Here is a 14,197-nt window from a genome sequence, read left to right as displayed (position 1 = left end):
TTATTCTTTACATATGCACAACACACTTTCACTACTGCTTACTGAAGGTAAAACCTACTCTTGTTGTTTGTCATTGTTGTTTGTTGTTGACATTGTTGAATGTAAGTACAGTGTACTGTGAACCGGAGTAAAATTTCTTACATGTGAAAAAAGCATGTTTGGCCAATAAACCCAATTCTGATTCTGATTCTGATTCTGAAACCTGAGAAAGCTGGCAGATAAATGTGATTTTGGTCAACTGCGAGATGAATTGATCCGTGACAGGCTGGTGCTTGGGACTAAAGATGCAAGTACACAGGCGCGCATGCTAAGAGAATCAGAGCTCACACTAGCTAAGGCAATAGAAATGTGTAGAGTCAGCGAGCAAGCACAAATTCAAAACAAAATGATAGCTGGTGTGGAACCAGTGGAGACTGTACACTATGCTTGTGACAGACGCTGAGAGATGCGTTCCTCTGCACCTCAACATAAACAGATGGAGCACATGGGCCATGCAAACAAGGATAAATGGCCAAATAGTAACCCTTGCTATTACTGTGGAGCGGTGCATGACAGACAGAAGTGCCCTGCATTTGGGATCACTTGTAAAGCCTGTGGCAAAAAAAAACATTTTGCAAAGGTATGCTAGCAATCACAATGGAGACCACAGGTAAATCTGCTTGGTGAGGACAGTGAGCAGGAGGAAGAAACGACTGATGAAATGTGGTTCCTCTCAAGTGTCAATGCTGTGGAAGATAGTGATGAGAAATGGTTTGTCAGCCTGAAGCTGACAACATACATGACTGAACCAGTGACATATGACCCTAGCCACACAATCGAATGTCAGTTAGACACAGGAGCAACAACTAATGTCATAAGCTTCAGAGACCTACAGCTCATCACACAAGATGGCAACCCAAATATACCCGCCAGCAAAGCCACTCTCAAGCTGTATGATGACTCGCTAGTGAAACCAACAGGGATGTATCACCTCAAAGCTGAACATTATGGACAAATATACGACCTGAAGTTCCAGGTCATACACACATCCAAAATGCCTCTGCTTTCAGCAAAAACATGCAAGAATACTCAACTTTCTGACAGTGAATGAGAAACATGTAATACACCATGTAGACATACAATGCACGGCAAGCTCACACAGCACAGCAGGGATAGACACAGACTTCCCAACTACCACAGAAGAGATCATATCAAAATATGAGGATGTATTTGAAGATCTTGGCTGCCTTCCAGGTGAACTACACCTTGAGGTAGATCCCAACATTCGGCCTGTACAACAGCTGCCACAACGAATTCCTATTCCACTCAAATGGAGGACCACGAAGCGGGCCAGCCACACCAAAATGCCACGCTCACCTGGCTTGTTCGCACACAGGTGCATGGAATAGACTCGGCACTAAAGGAACAGTGCAAAGATGAGGAGAATTACTGGAGAGAAGTTCTGAGGCGAGTTGTGGCAGTCATACAGTTATCGGAACGTGGCCTTGCATTCCAAGGAGAAAACAAAGTTTTTGGTTCTCCCCATAATGGCAATTATTTGGAGATTTTGGAACTATACAGCCAATTTAACATGGTGAGTCAGATATTATTTATTCACGAGTATAGCCTCAATTGTAAAGTATTTTAAATAGTTCTAGTACCGACTAGGCTATTTCAGCGATAATGTATCCTGTATTCTGTATTCTGAAAATGGTGTAAGGTGTCTGTCTGCCTTTGTCGTTGTGTTTTGGGTTTGTGTGGAATTGTGCTATTCATTGGCTGTTCAGTTGGGTTTGTGTCGAATAGTGCTATTCTCTGGCGGTTGAGTACATCTGTTTTGGCTGCACATCAGTATTGATTTGTTATTAAGCTATATTTCAATAATCAATAGGATTTTTTCATTGTGGCTGTGAAGCTGGCAGCCTATAAGCTAGTTTAATAGTGAACTGTACTGTCTTAGTGTATGATTATAATAATAAAGTGGTTCTGTTGCCTGGACCTCGATGCACTGCTGTGTGTGTGTGTGTGTGTGAGTGTGTGTGTGTGGGTGGGTGGGTGTGTGCGTGGGAGGGCCCCGGCCGAGACATATAGCCCAGGGCCACGGAATGGCTTAATGCGGCCCTGAGGATGCCTTCTGGCATAAAACCTGCAGCAGAAGAATACCAACGCAGACAGCATGAGGCATTACAAGGCCTGAACGGTGTGAGTGTCATAGCGGATGACATTCTTCTCTATGGGTGTGGAGATACTACAGAAGAAGCACTGGCTGACCATGACAGAAACCTCTCTGCCCTGCTCCAGAGGGCCAGAGAGGTTAACCTGAAGCTCAACAAGAAGAAGCTGAAGCTGAAGCTACCTAGCGTCCCATATATGGGGCATCTCCTCACCAAAGAGGGCCTTCACCCGGAAACAGAAAAGGTGGCGGCAATTCAGCATATGCAGACACCCACTGATGTTAAATCTCTACAGAGATTTTTGGGGTTTCAAGGCTCCAGAGTGCGACCATTTTGGTCGCACATGCGACCAAAAATCTGTCAAGCGCGACTAAACATTTTCCTTGGTCGCACCAGTGCGCCTGACATTTAGCAGGTCTGTCTCTGTGTGTGCACGTGTATAGCGTTATTTTTTTTCCCCCACTCGCATTCTGTGAAGACCCGCCCCTACTCTCCCTATGATTGGCTCTGACCCTGATATTATTCTTCGCTGAATGCGGGTGGGGAAAAAAATAAAGCGTGTATTAGTGATGCGTGGATCGCAGTTATATCCGCGGACACCGTGGTTAATCCGCAGATTGGGCGGGCCGAGTCATAAAAATTAACATTCTCATTAATAGGGGATGGATGAAATAATACATCATTAGTGAGGAAAATATTAATTACATTCTCTAAAATGTGAACATATCACAGCCAAAGCAATGGCAAGGTTGAATCAGCTGTCCTCAGCGGCTCCTTTCCAGGCGCACACGTACATTCCTACCCTCACATGCATCTCTACTGCAGCCTGAAGTGCAGGAGGTGCTCCCTCTCAAGCAGGCAAAGGGCATGGTATCAAAGCAGCACTATGACCAACATGCCCATGACATGCTCTTGATAACACAGGGGGACACAGTTTGGGTCCTCCTAAGACCTAATGAGCCCACCAGTACCTGGTCACTTGGGATTTGCACCAACCAGCTAAGTGACAGGTCATATGAAGTACTTGTATGTGACATGGTATACAGATGCAACAGGTGGCACATCCGCCCGGTGACGGAAACTCTCATGCCCACGCAATTTAGTAGCCCTCTGGTGGATGATGACTGGGAAACCAGACATATGAACAGTACATACGGATTGCCTTATTTATTTTTTATTTTTTTCCCGTTAAAGGGGATAAAACTATAATTTTTCTTGTTTAAATTCTCAGCCAGACATTGTAGTTTACTGGTATGTGCAATCGCTTTGTTTTCTTATGTTAAAGTTACAATCTCGAAGATTTCCGTTTCGTTCTCTTTGGCGGTACCAATGGCGAGAAGCGGTAATTGCAGGTGTGTTTTTGGACCTCACTTCCCATAGATCCAACCGGATCCAACCAGTGTCGCCTGTGTGACGTCAGTCAGTTGGCACCTGGGCCACGCCAACACCAACTATAACACTTACTATTTACTGAACAGAAAGTGGTTGTTATAAAAGTAATGTTATGTACATACTCATTCATTGTCTAACATTAGGCTAACTTAAGCTGTCTTTACACTGCTGAGCCGGGTTAAAATGCTGTAGCAGACCTGGGGTAGAATTAGTGATGATCAATTTCCACAAATGTTCTTTATCTACCTTTTGCCCGGTATGAACATCTTTACACTGCAGAGAAGAATTCACGCGATTTGCTGTGGCTCATGCAATTACGTATCTCGTGCAAATAGTCTTTTCCGTGAATGATTGTTGTGCGATATTTTTGAAACAACTGCCTTACAAAATGTTACCCCTGGTGTTTCTGGTTTTGCTAGCTAATCTGTTCGAGAATAAAGCTGAGCTGGGTGTTAAATTAGCAATCAGAACAAGAAGAATAAAACAAAAACAGGAGAAAAGGAGATTTCATCAAAAAAGGGCATCAAGGCTGAAGGAACATGAGGAAGCGTAATAAAATAACAACACTAATCCATACTGGGGTATTCTTTTATTTAGTTTTCTCCGGCTTGACATCTTTACACAGAAATCAGACCCGGCTCTGCTCCACCTATACCCCGGCTTTATTCCGATCATCATAATATATTGATGAACTTGATGGCAATGTAAATAACGGTAACGTTGAGGCCAGTTCAGATCAATGATTCGCAACGAGACGATACGGTTTTAGAATGTTGCAGAGTGTCATGGTTCTGTGTTTTCCTGTCTGTGTTTCCCTTGTTGGGCCGCCAGATGGCGGCACTTCTGTTTTGTGTCCTGCTCCCCCCTGTTAATTGTATTATTGTTGTCTCGTTATTCTATCATTGTTCCCACCTGTGTCTTGTTATCCCCTCCTTTTCTGGTTTGATTGTTTTTTGAGTTCACCTGTGTCTTGTTACCCCCTGTCTATTTAAGTTCTTTGTTCCCTTGACTTGGGTGCTGGTTCCTTGTGTTTGTTTCCTACTTGTGTTCATTTTGTATTCTGCCCGCTTCGGTCCTGCTTGTGCATTGTGTGTTTCTGACTTTGTTTCTGCCTGCATTCCTGCTTGTGTGTATTCTGTCCTGCCTGTGTTCCGCCCTGCCTGTGTTCTGTTTTGTTTTTTGTTTTTTTAGATTCTTAAGAATCTTTTTGTGTTTATGGTTTTGCCCCTCGTGGCCTTTTGTATGTTCCCTGTTTATTTGGTAAAGTCTTTGTTTGAATTTCCCTTTTGGAGTCTCCTGTGTTTTTTTTACTCTGCTTTTGGGTCCGTACCCCCCACGAGTCCTGACACAGAGAAAATCGCAGCGGTGTGAACTGGTTAGTTGCAGAGCATCTGAAGCCATTGCCTGTGGTCTCAAAAGACCCACCTTGTCAAATCACCAAGTGCAGTTTTAGAACGTTTACAATCAGACGTCTTGGAATTTTGCAAGTTGCATCCAGTCTCGTTGCGAATCATTGATCTGAACTGGCCTTTAGTTAGCTATGTTGCAACAAGGTAGCATTGCATTCGAGAGACGGTTTGCAAGGTCGGTACCGGTAGGTAGCATTAGCTAGTGTTTTTTCTAATCGTTAGCTTACATTAGATTGTGTTAATTAGGCTATATTAGCTAGCTAGCTAACGCAACGTTACCTGATATGAGATGGATACTGTGCGCAACGTTGTCTAAACTAATGTTGCCTTTCTTGACATGGTCCGGTAGCTAGCGTTAGCTGTGCAAATAGCTATGTCATTTAGTAACGTTACATTGTCATGAAATGTAATACAAAATCTACATCAACAAATAATATGACCTCTCATGTTACACAAAAACTTTTTAGGGTTCCATAACCCCCCCCAGTTGAAGAGCGAGCCTGTTGCGTTAGCTCAACCACTGATGGGTGATGGAAAACGCGTCACTAACTATGTGCCGCTTGTGATTTTTTCGCCACAGATACCCAGTTCTTTAATCATAAATTATAATAATAATAATATAAATTAATATAATGATAGGCTCAATCACCATTGTGTCATCTAATTTGGCGATAGATAGTGACTTAACAGGCATTTATTTTAATGAAAATCTTTGAGATTATTACTTTAAAGGAGATGTTTCAAGAGTTAGCCACTAGGTGGCACTCAGGTTCCAAACATGAAGAAGTAGTGGCAGTAAAACAGGAAGTGACAGATGAAGAGGCACGGGAATACAGACGTTCGGTTATGCGCTGTAGCATTGTTTTATTAGCATAAAAGACGGTTTTCTAAACATCGACCTGACTGGACATATCTTTAACAGTTTATAGTTTGTTTTTCATTTAATTTGGTTTTGCCTTATAAAAAATTTGTGGTCCCACCGCTATTTTTCCAGTAGATTAGTTTTATTCAATCAGTTATTAAATCAACATTTGTCCTTATTTTCACAAGTAAATGCAAGTGTTTTATCCTTAATTGAACATAATTTTTCCAAGTTCAGTGATCACCAAAATAAACTCACCAAATCAAATCAATCATTTAAATGTAAATCAGAATTACTGACGGAATTACTTTAATCCGGTGCCAGTTTGGACTGTGGCTGATACCCACAGTCTGACACAATTGCCTCATATCAAGTGATGTGAGGGATTCAGTCGGCCACGTGATAGCATTTCTTTCGCTTACTGATAACCTCACTGGTAGATCAGGTTCCTGCCTGTCTGAAGTGTCTTTCTCTTATTCATGTTTGTACAAGTCCAACTTGGGTGTGGCAAGCAGCAGCTGACATCACATTCCTTGAATGAGAGCACATGTTTGTCTGTGCTTTTCAGAATTGACAGGAGAAGTTCCACTAAAAGGATAGCTATGGTGAGGTTCAGGGAGGTGCATTTTTTTTCTTATAAAAAAGTTCAGTTCTCTGTGCAGTTTTTTAATTATATCTTTCACATAGTGTACAACGGACTACCACCACTTGGGGGATAGTTAAACAAATAAAATAAATAAAGGCAACAGGGAATGGGATTTGTCACTATACAGATGCCACCCTCCAACCATAAACAGCCACCTGTGTGATAGGTTTTGCAAACCATACTGGATCAGACTATCCATCAAGTAACTAAATAATGTTAGGCAATGCGATCCATAACCTTGGCTTCAGTACAACACTGCTCTTCAAAGATTGCAATTCTATCATTATGTCATCGGAACAATTCTAAAATAAATGTTAATACTCTGTCCTATAGCTGAGTTTTTTAGAGGGCCACATGATTTAAGACAATTTGAATTATTGGACTTTGTAATGATGTGCTTTGAATTTGCCCAAAACTAAACTCAGCCTCATTCTCAGTTGTACTGAGATGACGAATGTCTGACTGGCCAACGATGGAAAGATAACACTGGAAAAAGTATCAATCTCAATGGCCAGCAGATTTCCTTGGAGACGTGGAGAGAATATGCAACTCAAGCAGAATGAGATGTATTTTCCCTCTCTCTCAAATTGATGCCCTTTTTTACATTATAGCACACTACTGAACTGCCTGATTGTGTGGCAGAATTTGTGTACATCTATTGCTGACGGCAGAGGAGTTCTTAGCATTGGACGTTTTGTTTCTTTTGGTGGTGGTGGGAGGGGGGAGGGGGTACTCTGACAGACCCGGGTTCTTTCCTGTGAATTGAAGCTTGTGATGAGTTTCTTCTTCGTGCTGTTTCTGGACTCCAGGGCCGTGCTTCTCTCCTTCAGAGTGGTTCGCTGTGTAAGCAATGAGCACCACGTCATGTCATACTGAGCCCTGTTTCAAATCATCCGATACATCTCTCAGATCCAAAGGCTTCAGTGGCTGAACTACATGCAGTTCCATCCCTGTGACCACCAGGGACAGCATTTATTTTTGTTGAAAGCTTTGTTATGGCTCATTCTGAAGATGCCCATATTTTTTTTTTCTCTTCTCCATATGACTTCTTCTCACAGTAGATAAACCACACAATTGTGTTGTGCTGATATGCTTCTGTTAGAAATAATCTCAAAGCTGTTAGCTCAATTCACTCAACATCTGTGCTCATCGTGAAATGAGGATTTGGGCAGATCTGTATTTTTAAGGGGGGCCTACTGCTGTGTAAATTCTTACATATGTTGGGTATGGAAGGCACGTAACACACAGATGCACTGACATCAGCAATTTAACAGTATACAATATCTTTTAAATATAAAATCAAAAGGGGGAAAATCCATGTAAATATAAGAAGGCTCTCTCTCTCTCTCTCTCTCTCTCTCTCTCTCTATTTACATGGTATAGCCTACACTTCACCTAGTGAAAACATGACTGTGTGATGCCAATTTTGTTAAACAGCACACAATTCTTGAATGGTTCAACATAAGACTATGGAGATCTGACTCTGAGTCTGAGGTTTTACATATTTTTCTGTGATGTTTGTGGGGCCCAAGTGAATTTAATGAAGGAGCAGCCTTTCTGGGGATAACCATCTATATACATCTGTGTATAATAATAATCATAATAATCATAATAATAATAGATCACATTTTCAAGCAATTTAAGTGAAGCAGTTCTTCATAGCATAAGTCATACATTTCAAATGAAATAAAGAAATGAACGCATACATACAGTTCCACAAGTGCCACAAAGTATGTACATGCTGTGCTGAAAGAAGTTTAATTTTCTTAAAACTATGATCAGAGCCCTTCTGTTTCTTGGAGCCATTTTCATCGGTTGCCTAACATTATTTAGTTACTTGATGGATAGTCTGATCCAGTATGGTTTGCAAATCTTCACACAGGTGGCTGTTTAGGGTTGGAGAGTGGCATCTGTCTGTTCACAAATCCCATTCCCTGTTGCCTTTAATTCATTTAATTTATTTGTTTAACTATCCCCTAGTGGTGGTAGTCTGTTGTACACTATGTGAAAGATATAATTTAAAAAACTGCACAGAGAACTGCACTTTTTTATCATAAAAAAATGCACCTCCCTAAAAATATATTTGAAATTTGAAAATGTATTTGTTATCTTCTTGACCACAAGTATAGACACAAGCATTATGTGGCTATCAGTTATTTGAATTATACAAACCAATGATGTTATGTAATTTGCATAAATATTATCATTTATGTAGAAAAATACTGAACAAAAAATACAAAAATTTGCAACATTAAGATGCAGTAGATTTCTCAATTATGTAGGTATGAACTAATACATATAGGAACGGTGTGATGATTATATCTCATTTAACACAAATGCTAGCCATTTCTTCATTTATGGTTTCTGTTGATATTACATTACATAGTACATTCATTATGCCACAAAGAGAAATTGCTGCAAAATATTGCATTAATCATCAAAATCTGGTATTAATGCAGTATTTATATAATGTGTGCCAATACTGTAAATAATAAGTTAAATAAAATCATAGAGTACATAGAAATCCAAAGTTGTACTGTCTGTACATTAGTATCTTTTCATATCTATGTCTGTTTCTTGTTCTTCCTGACTCATTTTCTCTCCTGTCACTCTTACTGTGAGATAAGAGTGACAGGAGAAAAACTTTGTTGGCATGGCAATGAACACACTGCATTTATTAAGGGTTCAGTATGGATTTTTGAAACCCAGTTATATTTTCTCATTACTCCAGCTTGGCCTGCTCTATTATTGTGAGTGGAGACGTGGGCAGATGAGCAGAGGACTAGAGCGCAAGCAGCCCACCATGTAAAGCTCCCTCCTCATGTCAGCAGCGATGCTCCCTGCTCCAGCATGGGTATTTATTTCTCATTCCAAGAACCCTTGTGTGTCAGCCATGCCAATGGTGTTTAGGCGACATCACCAAGATGGATTAAGCCAACCGTTAAATTGCTTCTTTGAAGAAAGTAAATGAATAAAATCAAGGAACTAATTTCAGAACCATGATCTCTTGTGTGTGCACTTTCACAATGTTTGTTGAGTACCCGGGAATAGCCTGCAAAAAATAGGTCACTTGCAAGCCCAACTCCCTGAACTTGTGTACTATAATATTCACTTTGTCCATATTTTCTATTACCAACAAAGGACTCAAAGCTTTTCTGTGCAGAAAGATATTAATGATGTTAATAACGTTAATATAGTTTTGTGAGTCAGGTTTTCTATCTGTTGACATAAAAGTTCACAAAACTTTGTGTGTATGCTCGAAACAGAAGCCACTGGTAACGGTTTTGTATAATCCCAGCTTTATGCACCAAAACTTCCTGATTGGTATGTCTTTGTCTTATGAAACCAGGATATGCAATGTGTTTCCTAGTTGATAAAAACATTATGCATTACGCATTATGATGGCTCCCGGTTTTTGTGAGTCTGCGGTATGCCTTCCATCCCAGTATCCATCCATCCATCCATTATCTATACCTGCTCATCCTGAGCAAGGTATGGCATCCGCAAAGACGCGGTTATTGGGACATACCAGCTGCCCTCCTTCCTGGGAAAAACAAAGAGAAAAACAAAGAGCCATCTCTGATTCAGTGACTCAATGACCTGCTGTATAAAGTCTTGTTCCTCTGATCTGATAGTGCTTTGTATCTCACACACCATTTAGTAGGCATGAAAGAAAAAGAGATCTGGTGAAGCATTCAGGCGAAAGCAAACAAGCTACAATGGGAGACATTGACCTCTGCCATGGGACAGAGCTCTGTAAACTTCATAGGCTCTTCAAGGATTCAAGTCACAGCCCAGCGTATTGCAAGTTGCTATTTTCAGGGCTTTCCCATGCAATGCCTGCATGATCATAACCTATTCAGTGTCAATCGACCTTTCTCATGGATGCTTTCCCATTGTCCTTGATATAAATCCCCATTGAATTAAAAATGCATAATTTGCATTTATTGTTCATTGCCTTTTTCCTTTTTATGGTAATTACGGTATTTATGCCATTGGAGACAATAATAACCAAGGTGAAAATCATCTGTAACGTATACAAGCAGCAACTTCTCTACTCAGGGGTGCAAACTGGTGATGGCCCAAAAAGGTGACATTTTTTTGCCTGAAAATGAAGAAAATGATGAATGCGCGGCACCCAGGCCCCTTCCCATGATGCATGCTACATTTTTCTATACAAGCTCTGTTCAAGTGACACATAAAAGCCTGCCAGTGATATTCAGACCTACTACATGAAGCAGTGCTAACAATAAGAAAAACTCAGTCGCATCTATTAGTATTTTAAAGATGTATTTATTTTGTGAAATGACAAATAAATTACATTAAGTGACATACAATACCCCCCTCCCCAACCACCCACCCTAATACCCTCCCATCCACCCACTGCAGTCCACGCCACCAAAGCACATTACTTGTCCTTTTTTGCCTTCTGTACCAGTACTTCCAGTGCTTTTTTTCTCTTTTGAGCAGTTATGTGCCTCACTTTGGCTTGCCTGTCCTCCTGCTTCGCTCGGCACTGGTTGTTGGCTGGCAACCAAACTGTTCCTGCCTCCCTTTCTTCTTCAACAGGCCCTGTTGTCTGCAAGCCTTGTCCTTTGTGCCTGCAGTGTGGATGTTCCTGCAGAGGACCTTGTCAACCTTTGATAGGTTCACATCTTCTCTCTTGAACATCGGATGGCTGTCTGACCCCTGGACCTGAGGGCATACTTGGTTGTCTGGATTGCATTAAAGTTAACTTTATTAGTCATGTTTAAAAACATTGAAGGTTGCCACGCTCATTGTGGTGCTTTTGTTGTCGATGATGTCTCCCATGATGCTGACTGATGACTCCACCATGGGTCCATGGAAAATGGAGAGAGCCCCTCGGACCACATGGTTTAGGCCTGGGTACCTACCAGTGTCAATCACATTTGCCCACCAGTTCACCATGTTGTCACCATCAATGTTCAGGGGAAGGGTGAAATCAATGTTGAACTTCACCACTTCCAGTGGCACATCACAGTGGGGTGGCACTTCAGGAGTATGCCAGTCTCTGAGTGGCCTCAAACCAATGGGACGATAGCAGACTGTGATTGTAGGGTCCTGCTGTTCAGTAGCAGCTTTTTTTGCATGTAGGCTGCTGTGGACATGTACGCAGTCTTCACTGTGTCGAGAAACTGCAGCACACTCTGGAAAACATAATCAAAATAAAACGATTGTAAATTAAATCATTTTACCTAGAGAATTGGACTAATGTTTGATTTGCCATTTTCAATACATTTACTAACCAGATGATGTGGATTTTCTGCTTTCAGTTTCTCAGCCACCGGTCCGAAATACAGCTCCCAGAGAGGCAGCATTTTGTCCCTGAAATCCATCTCCATCAGCTTCTTTGGTGCTGTGTTAAGATGCTCAGCCTTGACAAAGCATGCCATGAAATTGGTGACCACTCCAAGCTTGTCATGCTTGTCATGCAGCTTGTGAACAAGGGTTTGGCTGCCCTGTGAATAATTATGGCATGTTATTCTAAAATACTACAACAATTCTATTACCATACACAGACTTGAAGTTGAGGGTCTGTTTATATCACAATCTAACTGATGAGACCATACAAGGATATTTAGTTTATCTATCAGAGACTGATAATTCACTTAATGTGAAAATACACACCTGGAACACCATCACATACTCCTTCAGGATGGGAAGGACACCAAGGTAAACGCTCAGCTGGAGGTCCGTATTGCGACTCTCGAACCAGAGCTTCTTCACCACCCTTTCTTTTCTGTCCTTCCCAACTTGCATCATTCCTGGAAGAGAGAAATAAAATAAAATATGGCTTTTGGGCTACATACATTACACAAGAGGACTAATCACATAGGACTGTGGGGGCTGAACCCCCCTTTAAATCTGTCTAAACAATATTAGGTCCATTTCAACAATTTTACCTTATTTCTGAGGTCCTGGTGGAAATACTGGATCCTGGCCTCTGCCCGCTCACCAACACCATGGTCCTTGTAGATCTCCTCAAGGACTTCTTTGTAAAGGGTATAGTCTGCCTGACTGAGGAATCCGAAGTACAGCACCTTGTATGCAGGCAACATTCGGCGAGTGCTGATGCCCACATCATATTCTGAAAGCCACCGATCCGCGACAAACCGCTGTGGGTTGGTGCCTGGAATGCCCATGAACTCACAGATCTCCATCAGGTACCACCTGAAAATGGGTAAAAAAGGGCTTACTCTTATTAAGCCTATTTGCCATTATGCAACGAGTATATTTCCGGTGTAGCCATATATTTCACAATATCTATGACAATTACCTGGTCTGAAGCCCACTGGTGGTCTGTGTGGAGGTCAGCGAAGAGCTACTCGAGGTGGTGGCCAAAGGGCGCAGCAAACTGTTTGGCGTCATTGTGGATGTGGTGGCAGGAATCTCCATCAACATCCAGGAGGTTCTGGCAGTACTTTTCTCTTATTCTGGTCTCCAGCCCGGACTTGCTCCCTTGCATTACGTTACAGGAGTCCATCATCATACTGACTATGTTGGCAAATGGGATTTTATGGTCATTGAAAAAGGTCACTAGGGCAGTTTCCAAATGATCAGCAGTCCCATTTAGGACTTCAATGGAGCCAAGGTGTTCGACTACCACATGCTTCAGCTCCTGGTTGAAGTAGCTTACTAGAATTGACAGCACCTTCTTATTGGAGCTTGATGTGCTCTCATCCATGTTGATTGAGAATGGGCTTGACCTGATGCTCTCAAATGTCCTCTCTGAGAAGGTGTGCCCCAGGCCCTGGACCATCTTGTACGAGGCAGCAGTCTGGGATAGCTTCATGCCCCCCAAAGCTGGTTTATCCAGAGCCAGTGTCTGGGCAAGCTCAATGATGACAGGAGCTGTAAATACGGGGAGGTAATGTTCTGCAATGGTTCCAAGAACCATTGCCTGGAAAAAACACAAAAATAGTATTAGTATTTTATATGTTACCACTTGCAAAGCACACAGCTTATGATAAGCAAACTTTACATTATAAAAATAATTCAATACTGCGATTCACTGTACTATGGGGCATCCTTGGGGGACTTCCTATTCTGCTTATCAAAGTCTAGGCTTAAGACTTTAATGATCTATATCAATATAGATAACAACTAGCACATACTGACTAACCAACACTCACCTCTGCATTTGCTACCCTTTCAAACAGGGGTACTGGCACCTTCACTCTTTCCCTTGCTCAGGGCCCTGCATTGATGGGCCCTGCTCTGATGGGCCCTGAGTTGATGGGCCCTGCTGTGATGGGCCCTGAGTTGCTGACATTGATATGACACTATGTGTGGTCATAATAGTCACCACCTTTTGACTATGTTTTTCTGTTGTACAGTGTGCCAAAAGGGCATGGGAGCCCTTGGTAGAATAATTTATCTCTTTGCAGCAGAGGCTGCATCAGGCATGGCCTGGTTTCTATATTTATTTAAAAAACTGTGACAGTGGGAACACATATCCTTTCCCCTTTACATCACTCTTTGAGTCTAGCTTCAGCCAGGACCAGCTCCATTTGCACCTGACTCCTGCCTCTAGTTGAGCCACAGTAAGGGCATCCTCCTCCTCAAATTCTCTCATTCTGAAAACAAATTGAAGCAGGTGAGTGGTAAAGTTAGGCTACCTGGACTGGTCAAATGTGATGCTAATGTAGCTAAAGGCAAGGCAAGGCAAGGCAAGTTTATTTGTATAGCACATTTCATATACAATGGCAACTCA

General features: G+C 41.8%; 1 long non-coding RNA gene across 1 annotated transcript; it reads right to left on the bottom strand.

Annotated features, from left to right (window-relative positions):
* Window positions 1–12,117: 12,117 nt before the first annotated feature.
* Window positions 12,118–13,022, bottom strand: LOC118230679. Its single transcript, XR_004765902.1, has 3 exons — window positions 12,761–13,022; window positions 12,387–12,654; window positions 12,118–12,248 (listed from the first exon to the last, which is right to left on the bottom strand). It is a non-coding gene; the product is annotated as an uncharacterized LOC118230679 (long non-coding RNA).
* Window positions 13,023–14,197: the final 1,175 nt, after the last annotated feature.

This window comes from Anguilla anguilla, chromosome 6 (genome assembly GCF_013347855.1).
Source record: "Anguilla anguilla isolate fAngAng1 chromosome 6, fAngAng1.pri, whole genome shotgun sequence".
NCBI classification, from domain to species: Eukaryota; Metazoa; Chordata; class Actinopteri; order Anguilliformes; family Anguillidae; genus Anguilla; species Anguilla anguilla.
Note: the sequence above shows the minus strand (reverse complement) of the source record. Positions and strands in the feature narration are given on the sequence as shown.